We start from the raw sequence: 5,984 nt of genomic DNA, 5'->3' as shown, positions 1-5,984 counted from the left end.
CCCTTTTCTACAACCTTCTTACCACTTCCCTCATAGCCCTCCCTTTATATCTCTTATTTATATTTTATATCTTTACATCAGTTAATTTATACAGGCATTCACAACCTATGTATATCCCTTTCATTTGTCACAATAGTTGTACCATTCACAAGAATGACTTATATATGTATATGTATATATATATATATATACATAAAAAACATACATAAGATGATATAATCCCACATAAAGATGTAAACAACCTAAGCTTATTGGTTAATGAAGTTTATGGGGTTTTTCCCCCCGGTTACCTTTTTATGTCTCTCTTGAGGTTTGTATTTGGAGATCAAATTTTCCATTGAGTTCTGGCCTTTTCATCAGGAAGGTCTGGAATTCCCTTATTTCATTGAATGTCCATCGCCTTGCCTGGAAAATTATGCTTAGTTTTGCTGGGTAGTTGATCCTTGGTTGTAGTCCCAACTCCTTTGCCCTTCGGAATATCATATTCCAATTTCTCCTGTCTTTTAATGTGGAAGCTGAGAGATCCTGCGTGATCCTGACTGTAGTTCCACGATATTTGAATTGCTTCTTTTTGGCTGCTTGCAGTATTTTCTCCTTAAGTTTATAGCTCTGAAATTTGGCTATAATATTTCTTGGTGTTTTCAGTTTGGGATCTCTTTCAGGGGGTGATCGGTGAATTCTTTCAATGACTATTTTGCCCTCTGGTTCTAGGACCTCTGGGCAGTTGTCTTTGATAATTTCTTCGAAGATACTGTCAAGGCTCCTTTTTTCATCGTGGATTTCCGGTAGACCAATAACTCTCAAATTGTCTCTCCTGGATCTATTTTCCAGGTCAGTTGTTTTGCCAATCAGATATTTCACATTTTTTTCTATTTTTTCATTCTTTACATTTTGTTTTATTACTTCTTGATGCCTCATAGATTCATTAGCTTCCACTTGCTCAAGTCTAATTTAAATGAGTTAGTGTTTACATTTTGCTTTGAGCCTCCATTTTCAATTGGTTGATTTCACCTCTCAGGGTGTCCTTTTCTCTCTCTAGATTCTGAATCTCCATAGCCATTTCGCCAATCTTATTCTTTAGGGACTTGATTTCGTCAGTGGATTTTTTCTCCCTTTTTTCCATTTTTTCCATATTTTCTTTTAGCTCCCTAATTTGGTTTTTAAAATCCTCTTTTAGCTCCTCCAGCAGTGCTTTTTGGGCTGGAGACCAGATCATATTAGCTTTTGAGGTATCTGATGTATCTACCGTGTCATTGCTATCTTCTTCTAAGTCGATATTTTGATCCTGCCTGTCTCCATAAAAAGAATCTATTGTCCTCGGTTTTTTTGTGTTCTTCTTCATGTTGGATTGCCTTTTGCTGGCGTTAGAACGAATTTCTATCTGTGAGTCTCAGGGCTTTCTGTCCCAGCTTTCTTATTCTGGGGGTTGTGAGTCTAAAATTATAACCTTCAGTTTCCTGAGGTGTGGGGGAGGGGTCTGGCTCCCTGGCGTCTCACTCCCTATGGGTGCTCTCCAGCACTTGCTTTTCAGCAATGGTCTCAGCTGTTTGTTGTTTGAGCTGATGACTGGCGCTTCCCCTGGGGGAGCAAGGTTACGTCTGGGCTCCTGGCTTGGCCCCCTGCCGACTCTTCCCCTCTGGGACTGATGAGCTTCTAGTATTTGTCCTGTGAAGCCCCGCTACTCTCTCCTCTGTTTCAGTTTTTTTTTTTTTTTCCCGAGGAATTCTCTGGGTGAGGGGGGGAGGGGTTAGAGCCGCTTACCTAGCCATTGAGTCTTCCGGAAGTTCAAGAGGCCGAGATCCTGGGTTTTGCAAGCGTCAGAACTGGGTGTTTTCGCGGCTGTTGGCGTTGCGCTGCCTCTCGTAGCTCCCAGAGACTGCCGTCCTGTGTTGGGAGGCCTGGGGATCTCTGCCGGTTTCGGGCGCCCAGCTTTCTCCCAGCTCGTCTCCCACGTGGATTTCCCGGCCGGCCGCTTCCGCCTTGGTCTGGAGCAGCTCCGCACCGAGCACTCTCCGCGCCTGCAGGTTCGTTCCTCTGGCCTTTCAGACTCTCCCGGCTCGGAAATTTGCCCCACGCAGGCTGCTCGCGGTTTCTGACTCTCTCAAATCTGCTCAAATTCACTTTTTTATGGGAATCTGACAGACCTTGTGAGAGAGCTCCGGTAAGAGGCTGCCTTCATGCGGCCATCTTGGCTCCGCCCCCCGCCTCTCCTGTCTTTTAATGTGGAAGCTGAGAGATCCTGCGTGATCCTGACTGTACTTCCACGATATTTGAATTGCTTCTTTTTGGCTGCTTGCAGTATTTTCTCCTTGAGTTTATAGCTCTGAAATTTGGCTATAATATTTCTTGGTGTTTTCAGTTTGGCATCTCTTTCAGGGGGTGATCGGTGAATTCTTTCAATGACTATTTTGCCCTCTGGTTCTAGGACCTCTGGGCAGTTGTCTTTGATAATTTCTTCGAAGATACTGTCAAGGCTCCTTTTTTCATCGTGGATTTCCGGTAGACCAATAACTCTCAAATTGTCTCTCCTGGATCTATTTTCCAGGTCAGTTGTTTTGCCAATCAGATATTTCACATTTTTTTCTATTTTTTCATTCTTTACATTTTGTTTTATTACTTCTTGATGCCTCATAGATTCATTAGCTTCCACTTGCTCAAGTCTAATTTTAAATGAGTTAGTGTTTACATTTTGCTTTTGAGCCTCCATTTTCAATTGGTTGATTTCACCTCTCAGGGTGTCCTTTTCTCTCTCTAGATTCTGAATCTCCGTAGCCATTTCGCCAATCTTATTCTTTAGGGACTTGATTTCATCAGTGGATTTTTTCTCCCTTTTTTCCATTTTTTCCATATTTTCTTTTAGCTCCCTAATTTGGTTTTTAAAATCCTCCTTTAGCTCTTCCAGCAGTGCTTTTTGGGCTGGAGACCAGTTCATATTAGCTTTTGAGGTATCTGATGTATCTACCGTGTCATTGCCGTCATCCTCCATATCGATATTTTGATCCTGCCTGTCTCCATAAAAAGAATCTATTGTCCTCAGTTTTTTTGTATTCTTCTTCATGTTTGTTGTTTTCCCTTTTCCTGGCGTTACAACGAATTTCTATCTTTGGGCTCTCTATCCCAGCTTTCTTATTCTGGGGGTTGTGAGTCTAGAATTATAACCTTCAGTTTCCTGAGGTGTGGGGGAGGGGTCTGGCTCCCTGGCGTCTCACTCCCTGTGGGTGCTCTCCAGCACTTGCTTTTCAGCAATGGTCTCAGCTGTTTGTTGTTTGAGCTGATGTCTGGCACTTCCCCTGGGGGAGCAAGGTTATGTCTGGGCTCCCGGTGTTGACCCCTGCCGACTCTGCCCCTCTGGGACTAATGAGCTTCTAGTATTTGTCCTGTGAGGCCCCGCTACTCTCTCCTCTGTTTCAGTTCTCTTTTTTTTTTTTCCCCGAGGAATTCTTTGGGCGAGGGGGGGAGGGATTAGAGCCTTTTACCTGGCCATTGAGTCTTCCGGAAGTTCAAGGAGCCGAGTTCCTGGGTTTTGCAAGCATCAGGAGTGGGTGTTTTCACGGCCGGTGGCGTTGCGCTGCCTCTCGTCGCTCCCACAGACTGCCGTCCTGTGTTGGGAGTCCTGGGGATCTCTGCCGGTTTCAGGCGCCCAGCTTTCTCCCAGCCCGTCTCCCACGTGGATTTCTCGGCCAGCCGCTTCCGCCTTGGTCTGGAGCAGCTCCACACCGAGCACTCTCCGAGCCTGCAGGTTCGTTCCTCCGGCCTTTCAGACTCTCCCGGCTCGGAAATTTGCCCCACACAGACTGCTCGCGGTTTCTGACTCTCTCAAATCTGCTCAAATTCACTTTTTTATAGGAATCTGACAGACCTTGTGAGAGAGCTCCGGTAAGACGCTGCCTTCATGGGGCCATCTTGGCTCCGCCCCTCCTGTCTTTCTCATTTATTGACAATGACTTTAATTCTGACAAACTTTTAAACTAGGAGTCTCGAGTATTAAGCATGAATTCGTATAGTTTCCCTTAATGTTCATTATATATATATATACATATATATATATATAATATATATGACAAAAACTAAACTTACAAAACATAGACCATGAAATGTGAAAGTCAAACTTATTTCACTTTCTTCTTCACTTTTTTTCATGCCATCTGTTCACCCATCACTGTGTCTGATCACTCTTCTCAAAGATGAGGTCATAAAGAATAGCCAAGCAATTTGAACAATCACAGATTTGAACTGAAGATGGAAAATGGGCCCACTGGAGTTTTCCTTTAAGACAGTGGGAAGTTATGTACAAGATTCAGTAAAATAGTTAATTCCTTCTTTCTTACATAGGATTATTTCTCAAACACAAAGAAAAAATTAAAGGAAATAATTGCTACAAAATGAAAATTTGCAGGAAGTATCATCTAGGCACAAAAGGAGCTCACCTGTCAGGCAACAGTTTTCACTAAGTTGAATACTCAGGTAGGCTGTGCTCACACAAATTACGACTCCTAATTCTTTGACTAAATTGAATAGCAGAGTTGGTCAAATAACTGGTCAGTTAGTAAACAGTAAATCCTTGGTTGAAACAATCTGTTTGAGATTATTGTTTATTATTATTATGTATCATTATTATTATTATTTAATTGTTCAGCTTTTTAAATGAATTTACTGAATTGATAAGCTTTACCATCATGGGAATATATAGTCCCAGAAAAGTAATTAACAAAACAATTAATTTTTATCTTGTTTAATAACAGCTGGAGGTGCTTCATATGTGAATCTAGAAAAGTGAGTTATTAGGCATTGAAAATTATGCCCCCAAAAGTATATGTACTTGTATTTTTCAAAAATTTAAATAGTAACCTTTACTTTAGGAGAATGTAATTAACCAGACCATTTCTAATAATCTACAATATTGAGCTCTGGACATGTTAAGACATATTCAAAAAGGAATACCATGTTCAACCGCTGGGCCATGCCAATTATTTCTATTTATGTTGTAAGGGGACACAAAGACATAACATTTGATTTATTTCCCTAAATTCACAAGGTTGCATTATAAGTAATAAGACTCCGTATATTTTTAACACTTCTTGTTGGCTGTCTATACAATGCCAAAGTATGAAGATTAATAATGGAAAACTCAGGTTTGAATGCCAAGTAGTCACACCCATTGATAAGTAACAGATCCACTCTGTAAATAATGCTCTCCCTTAATATCATACATAAAACCCACAGAAGACAGTAAATCTTTTTGCTTTTTTTCTACTGAAGGCTCCATTCTCTGGTGATTTATCACCCATCACTTTTAATTGTCAACTTTGTTGAACTCTTTTTGGCTTGTGGGGAGAAAAGAGGGTGTTTCAAATTGGTTAAACACTTTTTCTAAAGCTTGAAACAGGTGTTTAAAAATGGCTTTGCGTAGTTTCTATGCCAAGCTTGAAAACTATTAGGTTCCATATGGCGTCTGAGGAACTGTCTCATATGATATATGAGTTGTTACAGTTCCAAATTGACATCTTATTGAATCTGAATGAGCTGTGGGATTTCTATAGGTAGGGCCACTTTTAAAAAAGGATTTCATGCCTTTGTACTTAGACTTTGCTGAGTGGACAAAGGATCCCCTATGAATGCAACATAGTTATATTTGGAAAAAAGCACCTGATTCATTTCTCCTAAAAAAGATTCTATTGGAACTCACTAATTCTCTTGGTAAAGTACTATCTGCAATCCAAGACCAGATTTTTCTTACTCCAGTGTTAAGATGGGTTATCCTTAGCATGTTTATAATTTGAGGGCTCAAGATAGTTATTCATTCAAAGGTATGAAAAGAATATGGTGATGATAATAATAATTCACATTAAATAACCCTCCAAGATTTATGAAGTGCTATCCTCACAATAATCCCTTGAAGGAAGGGAAGGAAACAGGCATTTATTGAGTACTTTCTATATTCCAACTGCTTTATAAATATTATCTCATTTAATGCTCACAAGAAC

This window comes from Trichosurus vulpecula, chromosome 2 (genome assembly GCF_011100635.1).
Source record: "Trichosurus vulpecula isolate mTriVul1 chromosome 2, mTriVul1.pri, whole genome shotgun sequence".
Lineage (NCBI taxonomy): Eukaryota > Metazoa > Chordata > Mammalia > Diprotodontia > Phalangeridae > Trichosurus > Trichosurus vulpecula.
The sequence above is the reverse complement of the archived record's forward strand: the minus strand, read 5'-3'. Positions refer to the sequence as shown.